We start from the raw sequence: 16,923 nt of genomic DNA, 5'->3' as shown, positions 1-16,923 counted from the left end.
GGTAAACTCTTATATCTTATGTATAGGATGGATAAACATCCTATATATAAACATCCTATATATAAGATGGTCCTACTGTATAGCACAGGGATTAAAATTAATTAATGGATTGAAATTAATTCATTGACTGATTGATTAAAATTAATTAAAGTTGTACTCCTGTGCAGCACTACCTATGGGGAATAGGCAGTGAAGGATATAATTTTTAATTTTAGAGCTGTCTTCTTTGTTTATGGATTGGGGGCAAAGATAATGGATTTAGTTTGTTTTTATTCACTCATTCGTTCAACAAATATTTGTCAAGTGCCTATTTTGAGCCAGGCACTAGGCTAGGGGCTGGGGATCAGCAGTGATCCTGATGACCAGAGCTCTGCTCTCCTGGCAATCAAAGGGTAGTGGGGAAAGACAGACAATCATGAAACAATGAGAGAGAATGATAGGTTGTGCTCATCTCTGCAAGCAAAATGGACAAGGCAGTGGGATGGAGATAAACTGAGGAGTAGGGAGGAGGCTTTCCGGGGAGGCCTACTGAGGAAGGTGACGCGGTTTTCCTGTTTTTCCTGCATCATCACTGTGCTCCTTCTGAGCCCTGTCTGCTCTTTCCTCCTCCTTCACCCACCTGTGGGCGTCTACTCTTCTCCATCCAGGCCTTCTCCTGGAGCTTTCAACAAGTCTCGTGGCTTTAATCCCCTTCTATACATCTCCCAAATCTCTATCTCCAGCCCCAAAAGTCTTTTGAGAGCACCAGATCTGTAAATTCAAGTTCAACCTGATGTAGCCCCTGGAAAATCGTCCAGCATCTCAAAATTAATATGCCCCAAAGAAGACACCGATTCTCCACCTCCTCCAACTTGTTTCTGCTCTCCTGATCCTATACCAGGACACCACCATCCCCGCCAATAGCTCAAACCAAAAGTTTAAGAGTGGTTTCTTTTTTGCATTTTAAAATACATTGAGGGGTTCCCGTCATGGCTCAGAATCCGACTAGGAACCATGAGGTTGAGGGTTCAATCCCTGGCCTTGTCCAGTGGGTTAAGGATCCGGCATTGCCATGAGCCGTGGTGTAGGTTGTAGACGTGGCTCAGATCCTGAGTGGCTGTGGCTGTGATGTAGGGCGGCAGCTACGGCTCTGATTGGACCCCTAGCCTGGGAACCTCCGTATGTGGTGGTTGTGGCCCTCAAAAAGACAAAAGACAAAAAAATAAAAATATGTTGAATAAGTAATTGTGGTAGGTAGAATAATGGCCCCTAGAGATGTCTACATTCAAATTCCTAAAATCTGTGACTGTTACCTTACATGGCTAAAGAGTTTTGCACATAGGGTTAAATTAAGGACCTTGCGATGGGGAGAAGATCCTGGATTACCTGGGTGGGTTGAATCTAATCACAGGAATGCTTAAAAGGATCTCTACTGGCTCAACATCACTAGTCCTCAGGGAAATGCAAATCAAAACTATAATAATATATCATTGCACACCTGTCAGAATGGCTATCATCAAAAAGTCAACAAATGACAAGTGTTGATGAGGATGTATACAAAAGGGAACCCTTGTTTACTGTTGGTGGGAAAGTAAATTGGGGCAGCCATTGTGGGAAACAGTGTGGCGATTCCTCAAACAGTTAAAAATAGAACCACCATACAATCCAGCAATTCCACTCCAGGAATTTATTTATCTATCCAAATAAAGCAAAAACACTAATTGGGAAAGATATATGCACCCCTAGGTTCATTGCAGCATTATTTACAATAGTCAAGATATGAAGCAGCCTAAGGGCCCATCAATAGATGAAGGGATAAAGAAGATGTAGTATGTATACTAAATGGAATATTACTCAGTCATAAAAAAGAATGAAATCTTGCCATCAACAAGGATGGACCTATATGGTATTATGCCAAGTGAAATAAGTCAAACAGAAAAAAAACAAATACTTTTTTTCAATTATATGTGGAATTCAAAAAAATACATGAACAAACATAACAAAACAGAAACAGACTCAGAGACAGAGAATAAACAGGTTGTTGCCAGAGTGGATCAGGTGAAGGGAGGGGAGAAATAGGCGAGGGAGGATAAGAGGCACAAACTCCAGTTGCAAAATTAATGAGTCACAGGCATGAAATGTTCAGTCAATAATTATGTAGTATCTTTGTAGATGACAGAGGGTAACTGCACTTACTGTGTGATCATTTTAAAATGTCTAGAAATAACAAATCACTATTTTGTGTAATCGGAACTAACATATTACTGAGGGTCAATTAGAGTTCAAAAACAAGCAAATAAACTCATAGAAAAAGATCAGATTTGTATGGAGCTCCCTTCGTGGCTCAGTGGTTCATGAAGATCAGCGGTTCACGAACCCGGCTAGGATCCATGAGGATGAGGGTTGAATCCTTTGCTGTGGCTGTGGTGTAGGCCAGCAGCTGTAGCTCCTATTGGACCCTTAGCCTGGGGACCTCCATATGCTGCAAGGGCAGCCCTAAAAAGCAAAAAAAAAAAAAAAAAAAAATCTAATTAGTTAATTTGAGGAAAAACATTTTTGCAAGAAAGTTCTAGAGAGAAATGCAACTTGGTGATTTGGCGGGGAAGCATTTTAAAGTGAGATGCAGACCCACCAAAAGATGCTCCACATCACTCATCATTAGAGAAATGCAAATCAAAACTACTCTGAGGTATCACCTTACCCCCGCCAGAATGGCCATCATCAAAAAGTCTTCAAACAATGAATGATGGAGAGGGTGTGGAGAAAAGGGAACCCTCCTACACTGTTGGTGGGAATGTAAATTGGTGCAACCACTATGGAAAACAGTATGGAGATTCCCCAGAAAACTAAAAATAGAATTACCATTTGACCCAGCAATCCCACTCCTGGGCATCTATCCGGAGAAAACCATGACTCGAAAAGATACATGTACTCCAGTGTTCATTGCAGCACTCTATACAATAGCCAAGCCATGGAAACAACCTAAATGCCCATCAACAGAGGAGTCGATCAAGAAGATGTGGTACATATACACAGTGGAATATTACTCAGCCATTAAAAGAAAGAATGGCATTTGCAGCAACATGGATGGACCTAGAAATTATCATGCTAAGTGAAGATAGATCGTGAGACACCAACATCATATGCTATCACTTACATATGAAATCTAAAAAAAGGACACAATGAACTTCTTTGTGCAACAGATACTGACTCACAGACTTTGGAAAACTTATGGGGAGTTCCCATTGTGGTTCAGGGGTTAACAAATCTGACTAGCATCCATGGGGATGCAGATTCGATCCCTGGACTTGCCCAGTGGGTTAAGGATCTGGCATCGCTGTGAGCTGTGGTGAAGGTCACAGATGAGACTTGGATCCTGTATTGCTGTGGCTGTGTTGTAGGCCAGCAGCCACAGCTCCCAATCGACCCCTAGCCTGGGAACCTTCACATGCCACAAGTGCGGCCCTAAAAACAAAAAAATAAAAATAAAAACAAAAAAGGAAAAGAAAAGAAAGGAAGCAAAAAAAAAAAAAGAAAAAGAAAAACTTAATGGTTTCCAAAGGAGACAGGTTGGGGGATGGGGGGATGGGGTGGGGGTTTGGGATGGAAATGCTATAAAATTGGGTTGTGATGATCATTGTACACCTATCAGTGTAGTAAAATTCACTGAGTTAACAACAACTACAAAAAAGAAGCCAGCAGTCCTGGTAGAGGAAATAAAAGGATTTGAAAGAGGAATATCCCAAGATAAGGCCCATCACTAGGAATCTGAGAATGAAAATCCAGAAAGAAGATGAAAGAAGGGATAAAATTCATGTCACATTTACTTAAGGATAATTTCTCTTCCCTTATAATAAAAATTTAAGCAGGTATTTATCAGTTATTTACTGTGTATCATGCATTTTCACATATGCTTTTATTTACTCTTCCTAACAACCCCCTTTTCCCATTTTACAGATAAGGAAACTAAGGGTCAAGGAGTGTTTTCATTTCTAGACTTCAAATGGTTGATGCCCTGATCACACTAAAAGCACAGATGGAAACTTTGACAATATTCTTGAACAATTAAAATACACCTAAGGGGAGTTCTCGTCATGGTGCAGTGGTTAACAAATCCGACTAGGAACCATGAGCTTGCGGGCTCAATCCCTGGCCTTGCTCAGTGGGTTAAGGATCCGGCATTGCCGTGAGCTGTGGTGTAGGTCACAGAAGCAGCTTGGATCCCGCATTGCTGTGGCTCTGGTGTAGGCTGGTAGCTACAGCTCTGATTAGACCCCTAGCCTGGGAACCTCCATGTGCCATGGGAAGCAGCCCTAGAAAAGGCAAAAATACAAAAAAATAAAAATAAAAATAAAAAATAAAATACACCTAAGAGTGGATGATCCTGGCAATGAATTTCAGTCCATTGGTATGTACAGTAGTGTACATATAAGCTCCAGACAGCAGCCTAGAGTTGTGTAAGGTCATACATAGACTCCCTCGTGATACCTCCTGGGCTCAAGCCTGGTTCCATCATTACCAGCTGTGTGGCCTTGGACAGATTCCTTTACCTCTCTGAGACAACTTAGCTCCTGGGGGTATTGAGAGAATTACACGAGGGAAGACATTTAAAGCACTTAGAGCAGTGTGGCATAAAGTGGGTGCTCCCTTAATGCCGGGTCCCTGTCCTGGGCTGTATGGCTTAGCCAGGGTACCAGTACTGAGTCCATATTCATCATCAATCACTGGGCTGGATGACACAACATAGAAAGCACCCATCCCAAGGGTGGTCTCCTGGGATCCTCACATCATCGGACAAAGAAGCCATTCTTCCTTTTCTACGGTAGAGGAATCTGAAGCTCCTGAACAACCCAGATGTTGTACTATCACCTGAGTGGCAGCACTGAAATAAAACCCTGCTTTGTCTGCTTTCAAAGTCCGGGCTCAGAAACACGCACAGAAGCTGGCGGTGCTGGCGTGTGTCCTGCTCTCTGGCAAACCCAAAGCATGATCTGCTCTTCCTGATTACAAGTACAGGGGCCTGTGCACACATGCACATGCACACTCACACACACATGTGTGCGGTATTCAGGTGAGACGCTTCCCCAGCGCCTGTGTCCTTTGCTGACTATACCCCTAACAATTTTCTGGTCTGAAAGGCATTTTCCCAGAATAAAGTTGACAGTGGTTTTGGAAATGGCTCAGACTAATTGAATTCTCCACATGGCAAGATGCTGGAAACCCTGGCTCCTTCTTATTTCTGATTGCCTGATAGCAAGAGGCTTTGCCAAACCAAAGCAGATCAAGCCACAGGAGGGGAGTAGGCATTTAGTGCCAGACGCTCTTTATAGCAATAAACAAATGGTTTGACTGCCTTAAACTTTTGGTTTTCATAATTCAGTGTCTGTGGGGACAGGGGCAGTAACAATCAGAGGGGTGTATGGGGGAATTTTTGCACCTATCAGCAATATAATACTGATCCTCGCTGAGAGGCTCCTTGAAGGCAGAACAGAAAATATTTGCAAAAAATAAGCAATGACAAGATTTCTCATCACACAGCCTCCTTACCACCATACTCCACCCTGCACGTGCCCTGCTCTCTTCTTACAATAAAAAACCTCACGTTTTCCCCCACGCAGGAAATTATTGTCTTTCCCTCTCTCCTCCTCTCTTCCTCCCTCCCATCCTCTCTCTGCTCTTCTCTTTCAGAAAGAAATTCTTGAATATTAGACCCTAGAGATCATTCAATACAGACCATCAACCTTAAATTGAGCAAACATAGGTGTGAATCCTGGTTATGTCTTAAGTGACTTAAGCCTTCTGTGCCTTAGTTATCTCATCTGTAAAATGGGCTCAATATCATGCTTACCTGACAGGACTGGTGTGAGTATTGAATAAGCCAATCCTTAGGGCAGGGTCTGGCACCCAGCCTATGCCTCTAAAATGTTCCTTGTTATTCTTACCCAACCCACCCTCTTCATTCTATAGACAAGGAAACTGGATTCAGAGAAAAGCGATCTATCCTAGATCATATCGCAAGTGAGTGGCAGAGCCAAGTCTCAATCCAGGCACCCCATCTCGGCCCTTTTCCTGCTGGACACACTTAGCATCATGGATCTAGCTTCAGTCAACTTTAAGCAGAATGAGGTTGGGATGTTTTCCAGTGGGTCATGTTCATGCCGAGCTGATGACATTGCCCGAGCCAGGGCCGAGAGCATCCCGGGTTGCTGCTTGATCGGTGAGGGGAAGGGTTGCCTGTGTCTTACAAGGACCCACAGACTCCGAGGCCATCAAGCCCTATAAAGCTGATTTCCACAGAGCATGGAGCAATCACCCTCTAAGTATTCATCTTCTGGAAGCCGAAGTCCAGAAAGAAATGGGTTGGATAGTGTCACCACCAACAGGTTTCGAATGATCTGGAAACAGAAAAAACTTCTGCCTCCAACTAACCTCCAATTCACATCCCCGAGGCCTGAGGCTCTCTCTCTCCTTCTCTCTCTTGTTCTCCTTCTCCAAAGACCCTCTCCTGGTGCCGAGAGACTGGAGAGGCTGGATCATTACTTATATTATGGCCTGATTTTGCCCACGTGGTACTGTTTCACCCCAAATACTCCCCCTCCTCCCTTTTCTTTTTTCTTTTCTTTTCTTTTTTTTTTATGGCCGCACCTATGGCATACGGACGTTCCCAGGCTAGGGATTGAATTGGAGCTACAGCTCCCAGTTTATGTCACAGCCACAGTCCTGTGGAATCTGAGCCACATCTCTGACCTATGTAGTCACTCACGGCAATGCTGGATCCTTAATCCACTGAGCGGGGCCAGGGATCAAACCCTCATTCTCACCAACACTATGTTGGTTCTTAACCCACTGAGCCACATCGGGAACTCCCTGTTCCCTTTTCTTAAAAACACACATACACGGCCCCCCCACCCCAACACACACACCATCATGCACATGCCCAAGGACATTTGCTTCCTGGGAAAAGTGTCCAAACCATCCAGAGCAACATTTGTCTCCAGTGTGGGAGGATCCACGAACCTACAGCCGGGGCAGGGGTGGCTCCTGCTGTTTCAGAGGTGATACACTCATTTGTTCTGACAAATGTACTCATGCTCCCGCCTCGAATCTCTGTCAAACTTTCCACCTCCTGCCAGACCCTGGAGCTCCGAGCAGACCATCCAGGAGGTCTTCCATCCAGTCGGTGGCCGGGTGGCCCATGGCTGCTCAGACCAGCAAGCTTTTGCTCAGGTCTGAGTCAGCCAAAGCCTCTGCTCACAACAAACAGAGGCCAGGGGAATGTAGGAACTGGCCTGGATGATGGGAGGGGAGAGAAGGATTACAGTAATTAATAGTGATGATAATTCTGTAGTACAAAGATTGCTGGATTGGAAGGCAGGAGTCCAGCCTGGGTCTTAATTCTGGCCACTGAGTGAGCTGTGTGCTCCTGGGCTGGTCACTTAACCTCTCTGTTCCCACCTGCTATGGAAGTGAGCTTGCATGGGGCATCTGGAAGAAATCTCTCCAGGCAGGGTTTCTTTTTTTCTTTTTTTTTTTTTCCGTGGCATATGGAGGTTCCCAGGTTAGGGGTCTAATTGGAGCTATAGCCGCCGGCCTATGCCACAGCCACAGCAATGCGGGATCCGAGCCCCATCTGAGACCTACACCACACTTCACAGCAACGAACCTGCCACCTCATGGTTATTAGTTGGATTATTTCACTGTGCCATGACAGGAACTCCCGAGGCAGGGTTTCTACAGCGAAGATCTCCAAGCCTGATGGCCCATGTGGATTTTCAAGTACTTCCACATACCTTATTTTATGTATTTAATCCTCCTTAAAACTTAACCATGTAGTATGGTATTTGGTTGGGCAATTCGGGGCAAACGGTAAGAGGGCTTGATGCCTGTTCTCTCCATCTCCAGCCACTTCCAACTCACATTTTCTGCCCAAGGAGAGGTCAAAAAGGATTCCTGGAAAGTAGGTAAATGCCAAGGAGGCTTTGTTCCCATATGGGCAGGGGCTGAGGGTCTGGAATGTCCTTTTGATGTTTTTTAAAAATTTTTGGAGCTCAAGGCAGGGCACAACTTATCTGCCAGCTCCAAGCCCATCTCCCTCTTGGGCTTCGGAAACAGAAAGCAGAGCCCCGCAGCAGCAGGGCAGTTAAGAGCTCACCTGCTAGACTGCCAGCTGATCAGGGACGAGTGGACATAAACCCAGGTCCCCTAGCTCCCACTCAAGAGCTAGGAAGTGGTGACATATGTGACAGCTGTGGTGGCCTCTGCTGCCCTGGCTCAGAGTGTCCCACCTGCTCAGCCAAGGTCAGGGTTGGGGAAGGCGTTCCTTCCTGCCCCCTCCCTTCCCACTCAAGATAATAACCCCCACCCTGCTTAGGAGATTGCATGACCACAGAGGGGAGCCAGTGATGGGGGCTCACCTGCTGGCCCCACCTACCCTTAGTGACCTAGTCCCACCTGTCAGACAGCATCCTGCTGGCCTTGAGCGCTATGATGGGCTGAACTGCATCTCCTCTCCCCACCCCGTACCCCAATTCCTAGTACCTCCAGTACCTCAGAATGTGACTGTATTTGGAGACGGGGCTTTTAAAGAGGTAATTACAGTTAAATGAGGTCCTTAGGCTGGGCCCAGCAAGACTGGCGTCTTTGTAAGAAGAGGACATTTGTCCAAACACGCACAGAAGGAAGATAATGTGAGGACACGGGGAAGAGGAAGTGGCCTGTAGATAGGGGCCTCAGGACAAAGCAACCCTGCAGGTAACTTGATCTTGAACTTGAACGTATCATGGGGAAATAAATTTCTGCTGTGTAAGTTTCCCAGACTGTGATGCTTCATCATGGCAGCCCTAGCAAACTAATACAGATCCTGCTCCAGAGGCTCCCCTCCACCTCCACCACCTCCCTGGACCTCAGGGCTGCCTTTGCACCCTCCTCTGAACCTCCCCCACCCCTAGCCCCCACACCCAACCCCCACCCCCAGTCCCAGATTCATCAAGTGCTTGGCATCAAAAAACTGCCTCCACACTCTTCAGCCAAAGCGTCCCATTTCAGCAACTTTGGGGATTGCGGGTTTCTGCTTCAAAGGGGACTGGAGAAGGGCGAACAGCCCTCTGGGGCTCCCCGGGAGGAGAGAGAGACTAGGAAATACAGAAGAAACAAACAGATTGATATTTTAGTTAGAATCCTGGCCTGCATGGGACATCTGAGCTTCTGTCCCTCTGGAGTATTTAGCCAGACTGTTGGCTTCTGACAACTCAGTTGGGGGGGGGGGGTCCCAGGTCCCAGGGGCCTGGTGCTTCTTCAATTAATTAATACAGGATTTCTTGGTGTCAGGGTGACAAAGACTTGGGGATAACTGAGCCTTGTGACCCTCTTACTCTTAGAGGGTGCACAGACTCCCAACTGCACCCCAGTTCCACACCCTCTTGCAGGAGGCAGAGGCAGGCAGGGGTATGGAAGGAGTGCTCTGCAGCCCAGGCTTTGTTCCCCCTGGGCCCGGCCAGTCACTGGGTCCTGAGACTGGGATGGGTGGCAGGTCTGACAGGTAGGGAGGTTCACTTACCACTGCCCCATGGACCAAAGAAAGGAGAGAGGAAAGAAAACAAAACAAAACAAAGCAAAACTTTAAAAAGGAAGTTCCGTCATGGCACAGTGGAAACAAATCCGACTAAGAACCATGAGATTGCAGGTTCAATCCCTGGCCTTGCTCAGTGGGTTAAGGATCTGGCATTGCCCTGAGCTGTGGTATAGGTCGTAGACACGGCTTGGATCTGGCATTGCTATGGCTGTGGTGTAGGCCAGCAGCTACAGCTCCTATTCAACCCCTAGCCTGGGAACTTACATATGCTGCGGGTGCGGCCCTAAAAAGACAAAAAAAAAGAAAAAAAAGAAAAAATAGTTAAGAGCGTCAGGATTTCCCTCTGTGGCACAGTGGGTTAAGAATCTGACTGCAGTGGCTAGCGTCACTGCAGAGGCACAAGTTCGATTCTTGGCCCAGAGGAGTGGAATCTGGCATTGCTGCACTGTGGTGTAGGTCACAGCTGCAGCTCAGATTTAATCCCTGGCCTGGGAACTTCTATGTGCTGCAGGTGTGACCATAAAAAGGAAAAAAAAAAATGGTTAAGAGGGTCAGTTTTATGTTATGAGGGCTTTACCCATTTGTACAATTTTTTTTAAATGTCATGTTTTAGTTGGAAAAGGTTGTGAGGCTCCTCTGCTTCCAGGCACTCTTGCCTGGGGTCCTGAGAGGGTCGGGGAGATTTTTTACTGCTCTGACTCCTTTCCAGAGAGACAGGGCCTGGGCTTACCCGGCTTCAGGAGATGCCCATTTCTCTTGTTCTCTTCCACGTGGAGAGCCTTGAATTTCTTCTATCAGTCAGCTTCCTCTCCAGCACCACTGCAGTGAGGATCAATCCTGGCAGAACTGTGAGAGGGCAGGTGTCTGGACACCCCTGCTTCCTCCTTTCAGAGCTTCCTGATCCCCCTCAGTCTGGAAAAACGAGAATTGTGATGGAAGACAGCTAGGACTTTGCAGTCAGACTGACCTGGATTTTGAATTTAAATCCCAGCACTAACATTACTTCATCTCTGCGAACCTCAGCTTCCTCAAATGGACACGGGGTCGATGTGAGAATTAAACAACATGAGTCAGAGAACATTCCTAGCACAACACCTTGCATAAAGGCCATCAACAGGGGAGTTCTGGTCGTGGCTCAGTGGTTAATGAATCCGACTAGGAACCACGGGGTTGTGTGTTTGATCCCTGGCCTTGCTCAGTGGATTAAGGATCCAGTGTTGCCGTGAGCTGTGGTGTAGGTCGCAGAGGCGGCTCAGATCCCACATTGCTATGGCTCTGGTGTAGGCCGGTGGCTACAGCTCTGATTCGACCCCTAGCCTGGGAACATCCATATGCTGGGGGAGTGGCCCTAGAAATGGCAAAAAGACAAAAAAAAAAAAAAAAAAAAAAAAGCCAAAAAGGCCGTCACCAAATATCAGTTCTCCCCCCTCTTCACGCCTCTAAAAACATCTTCCTTAGATTCTCACAAATATCCACCCTCTTCCGCTTTACTGTCCTGCCAGACAGGGCCCCAAGATTTGGATTTCTCGGATCATTTTTCTTCCCAAAACAAATCAGTTTCAGGTCCCATTTCCCCAGGATCCTGCTAGATGCCAGAACATATTTCAAGGAATCAGCACAATATTAATAAATATTCAAGCTCCAGTAAGTCATGTTGAGTTCAATTAGCTTCTTCACCTAACGCAAAAGAGTGAATAGTGGAAACTTAAGACACCACCGCAGTTGTGGGGAAGATTCTTGGGGCAGAGGGGTCTCGGGGCAGGGGGGTGCTCAAGTCTCATGGTCAGTGCATAGCCCAGAATAGTCCTGACCATGGTCCCCATTTCTCATCTTCCTACCCCTTCTATCCAAGAAACAAGAGGATATTCATAAATCATCAAATAGAGTTGTTTCTACTCTTTTGCCCCAAAAGGCCCAGACTAATCAGCTTGCAGGAATCAGAAGCCCTGGTCTCAAAACACAGGCTGACATTTCTACCTATGTAGGTACTTGGTGTGAGGAATCAGATCAAGAAGCAGGAGTCGGGGTGAGGCTCACCCCTAAGGTTTTTAGTGGCCCTTCCTTGCCAATCTGTCTGTCTTTCCACATAATGACACAGGATGTGGTGCAGGGAGAGAGCTGATTTTTAGAGGCTATGACCACTCCCATCTCTCTGAGAATCTAAATCAGGTCTCAGCCCGCAAGCAAGGCTACTGGCAGAGTGCAGTGGACACATAAGTTTCCTCCGTGGGGTAGTTATTGTGTGAAGGAAGAATGCGTAACAGGCTCAACTCAAGTTGAACTAACTGAGCTGAACTGAATGAAACTGCTCATCCTTGGAGAGGGGCCAGGAGCTGGCTGCCTGAGGCTAGAGGTATGGGGGTGCTGAGCAGAGGTGCAAGAGAGGGGACAGTGACCAGGGCAGCAGGCACGTGGTACCAACTCCCAGCTTCCTCTCTTGTACACGTGATGGGATACAGCTTCAATTCAACAGAGAGAAAATACTAACCGTCAGCCAACTACTCATGGTTTGTTCAACATTAATTATACCTAAGACAGGGCTGAGTGACACGAGATGCAAAAGTGAACTGGGCTCAGATTCTACCTTCACAAAATATTGCAGGAGATGAGACCTGCACACAAACCACTACCATATAAAGCAGAAGGTGGTCTGCGATCCACAAGACATGTCACTTAAGCGGCCCCGCAGAAAGGGCACAACTACCTTTATCTGCAGAACTCCTCACGGGTGTTGTGGAAGGGGTGGCATTGACTGAGTCTATACACACACCCATATCCGCACACACACGCACACACGCATGCAGGCACATAGAGGCATGGAGCAATGGGAGAAGTGGAACTAGATTCCTGCCACACACCTCACACTGCACTAGACAATGCAGGAATTTAAAGGAATATAATTCATGTTTCTATTCAGCTGAGAATAAGTTCCTGCAAGGGAACAGCCATGTGCTAGGCACAGGGATACAAAAGTCAAAGAGGCTCCAATGTTTACAGTCCACTGAGGGTTTTTTCAGACTGCAGGGATTTACCCATTTATGGGTCATGGCATCATTTTAGGGAATCATGACCTACTTTTTTAACAAAATGGGATCATATAGAAAATATTGGAATACATTTCACATATTAATTGTACTTAATTATATTGGTGTATTAGCGTATTAAAGTGTCATGAAGTTTTTATTGCGTGTGTGTGTGTGTGTGTGTGTGTGTGTGTGTGTGCTTGGTCAGGACGTAAATGTATTTCCTGCTGTGGGTCTCAGACAAAAAAAAAAAATTGAGAAACACTCATTTGGTGAGAGAGACCAAAATGGAAATTCCTAATGTGCTTCAACATGTCAGAGAGCCCAGCAGAGAGCGAGAGCTGCTGGAGGCCCAGGAGAGCATCGAGGGGGGAGGGGAGACAGGAGAGGTGGGGGTGCCGATGCTTCCTTTGTCCTCAGAACCCAGGTGGGAAGCACCATGATGTCTGGCTCTGGGGGCTGCCAGGCCCTTGTGGACACCAAGACCTTTCTCATCACAGGCCCCTCTGAGGACATGGCGCAACCGCACAAGGCCCCTGGGGCAGAGCCCATGGATGCAGAAGTGGGTGCCTGCCTGCAGGCGGAGGGGCTAGGAGCAGAGTGCGAGGCCCTCTGGGGCACCGGGAGGCCCCTGACTGGATCCTCTGTGTGGTGATTTGGCATACTGTGGCGTGGGTCAACGTCAACGACTTGCTGGGATGTCACCTTCACCATCAATGGAGTCCCCTCTGTCTTCCAACTAACTGCCTACACCCTGCTGGTAAGCACTATGTCCTTATTCTGCAAGTCACTGGGCCGTCCCCTCGCCCCACGCATGCCACTTCCCCTTTTCAAACAGTCTCCTGCTCTCAGGCTGCCCCCAAGCCCCCCTCCCATTTTATCCTGCTCTGAGAGATACACTCTGGGAGGGGGCATAGCGGCTGAGGGCGGATGCAGCTGCCTCTACTTTCCTGTTCTAAATTCCTGTGCTGGAGTTCCCATGGTGGCTCAGTGGTTAACGGATCCGACTAGGAACCATGAGGTTGCGGATTCGATCCCTGGCCTCGCCCAGTAAGTTAAGGATCTGGTGTTGCCGTGAGCTGTGGTGTAGGTTGCAGACGCGGTTTGGATCCCGAGTTGCTATGGCTCTGGCGCAGGCCGGTGGCTACAGCTTGGATGTAACCCCTAGCCTGGGAACCTCCATATGCCGCGGGAGCGGCCCAAGAAAAGGCAAAGAAAAAAAAGACAATAAATAAATAAATAAATAAAAATTCCTGCGCTAATTTCCAAGCAGCAAACGTTGCCCAAGCGACTTAATGAGGTTTTCTGAGCTTGTCAGGTAGAGCTTCTCCCCTGACAAGACAAGGTTTAATCCCCTCAACCACCAAGTCCGACGGAGATATTATTATCCTGTTTTATAGATGAGGATATTGAAACTTGGAGAGTTGAATCATTCAATAGAGGAGCTGCAGAGTTCCCGTCATGGTTCAGCGCAGACAAATCTAACTAGTAACCATGAAGACACAGGTTTGATCCCTGGCCTCGCTCAGTGGGTCAGAGATCTGGTGCTGCCATGAGCTGTGGTGTAGGTCGCAGATTCAGCTCGGATCTGGCGTTGCTGTGGCTCTGGTGGAGGCCAGCGACTACAGCTCCAATTCCACCCCAGCCTGGGAATCTCCATATGCTGGGGGTGTGGCCCTAAAAAGACAAAAAAAAAAAAAAAAAAAAAAGATAGGAGCTGCATGGGGGTGGGGGTGGGAATACAGAATAAAGTTATATCTCTTTTAAGATTTAACATAACCTTCTCCTCAAACAAGAAAATGTGGTATATTGCTAGGTTTGGAGAGCGAGGCAGAAAGGGAATTCCAGGTGTTTCAGAAATCTATGATCCTGCATTTTCCATATTGCAGTTCTTTGGCAACACACTTTAATGCACCGACTTTGCCCAAGAGTCACCTGCAGCCTCGGGGTGCCAGCACCAGGAAGGCATTAACCTATAAACCAAGGGCTTGACCTACCCATACCTTGATCTCCATTAAACTTTTTCCAAAGCCATCAAATATTAACAGACAATATAAGCGCTTTAAAACGAAGCTTCATGGAGCTCCCATAGTGGCACAGAGGGAAAAAATCCGACTAGAAACCATGAGGTTGCGGGTTCTATCCCTGGCCTTGCTCAATGGGTTAAGGATCCGGCATTGCCATGAGCTGTGGTGTAGGTCGCAGACATGGCTTGGATCTGGTGTTGCTGTGGCTGTGGCGTAGGCTGGCAGCTGCAACTCCGATTAGACCCCTAGCCTGGGAACCTCCATATGCCATGGGTTCGGCCCTGAAAAGACAAAAGACAAAACAACAACAACAACAACAAATCTTCATGTCGAGTCCCCTAAACTCCTCCAAAAAAGGAACCCCGGAGCTGACACTGTGAACACCATGCCAAGGACAAGCTAGACTTTTAGACTTTACTAATTTCATCAGTCTGTACACCCTTTCCCACTCCAAGCACCCTCGTTCTCCCCACTTCACGCTGAGTCCCTACTCACCTGCTCACCCATCCCTGTACCCATTAAAGCGCCATTGTCCTTTTATGCCAGCAGTTTTCAGAGCCACCTCAATCCATCAAGGAGGCTATTCATCACTTTGCATTTGTAGCCCCTTCCTCTTAAGACGGCTCTTGAAGCCCTCTGTGAATTTCCCCAAACCCTCATCAGCAACCTCAAATTTCAAATGGTTGTTGGAAAGATGACCTCTGCCTGTTAGACCCCAAGTCTTTAGCAAACTAAAAAATAATGTTGGGGAGATGGAACAAGGGATGCCTACTTGCCTTATAACCAAAAGGAGCCACTCAAATGATTCTTCCTGGAACATCAACAGGAGAACAGTGGGTGGCCACCTACAGAGCAGCTACTTTCTCTTTAAAAAATTGAGTCGAGCTTTGCTAGAAAGAAAATAAACCAGAATTTAAGCCAAGATCTTCTAATGCCAAACCTTCTAAGGCCTGCAACAAGGTTTCAGCTTTCCCAATTATAAAATGGTGGTGAGGGGTGGAGGAACAGAGGAACAATTATCAAAATTGTAGAACTTAGGGAGTTCCCATTGTGGCTGAGTGGACACAAATCTGACTAGCATCCTTGAGGAGGCAGGTTGGATCCCTGGCCTCGCTCAGTGGGTTAAGGATCGGGCGTTGCCATGAGCTGTGATGTAGGTTGAAGAGGTGGCTTGGATCTGGTGTTGCTATGGCGCAGGACGGCGACTGCAACTCTGATTTGACCCCTAGCCTGGGAACCTCCATTTGCCTCAGGTGTGGCCCTAAAAAGACTGAAAAAAAAAAAAAAATAGAAGCCCAGGCCCACCTATATGAAATTGTGCAAACACTTTGTTGAGTACACAGGTAGAGGTATATGAAGTTGGAGGAAGAATAGACCAGCCAACGTTGTGAAGCAGCTGTCCAGGGCATTTGGTATAAACTACTACCACACAGTACAGACTCTAGACAGTACTACTTCCTTCTTTCCCTGCAAGTCATTTACATTCCTCGTTCCAAAGCCAGGAATTCATGGATGGAATGAAGTTCTGAATCAGTCATTTTTCAAGGTTCTAACATCCAACCTCCAGCTGGGTCCTTCTGGATCCTAGGCAATGTCTTCCTTAGACAGTTTTACTCTTAGACCATGGGAATAACTGCGTGGGGCTGGTCTCAGCAGTCCCCAGAGGAGCAGTCTTGTGTCTATGCCCACCTGCCTGGCACCCCCTTGGAAATTCAGCTGGGCCTGTTAGGTTGGGGCATTCTTCATAGCTGTCAAAAAGTTATTTTCAATAGAATGCAGTTGTTCCAAAACAGAGACAGATCATGGGTGTGGAAGCAGACTTGTGTTTGCCAAGAGGGGAGAGAAGGAGATGAACGGGGAGTTTGCGGTTTGTAGATGCAAACTATTACATTTAGAAAGGATAAGTGACGGAGTCCTACTGTGCAACACAGGGAACTGTGTCCAGTCTCTTGGGTTAGAGGTATGGTTGGGTCCCTTGGCTGTATAGCAGAAATTGAAGGAATATTGTTAATCAACTATACTTTAATAAAAAAAATTTTTTTAAAGAATGCAGTTGTTTCAGCGTAGCAACTCAACTTACAATGAAGCAGAGCACATGAACATACATACATTCACACACACACAAACACATGTACATACGCACGCATACACACGCTTCATACATACACACGTACATGCACTTCCACCAAAATCACGAAAGAAGAATGAAGTTGTATGCCCATACTTTTCTTGCTTTTTGCTCATGTTTTATTACAAACATGTGCACCAGCTGAGAGTACAGTAGAGTAAATCTCTGTGCACCCCGCTTACCTTTCGCAACCTA

This window comes from Sus scrofa, chromosome 9, assembly GCF_054392235.1.
Source record: "Sus scrofa isolate SSC_HxYL_T2T_F1_AM1 chromosome 9, Sscrofa_HxYL_maternal_Yorkshire_Landrace_v2.0, whole genome shotgun sequence".
NCBI classification, from domain to species: Eukaryota; Metazoa; Chordata; class Mammalia; order Artiodactyla; family Suidae; genus Sus; species Sus scrofa.
This window is presented reverse-complemented; position numbering follows the sequence as displayed.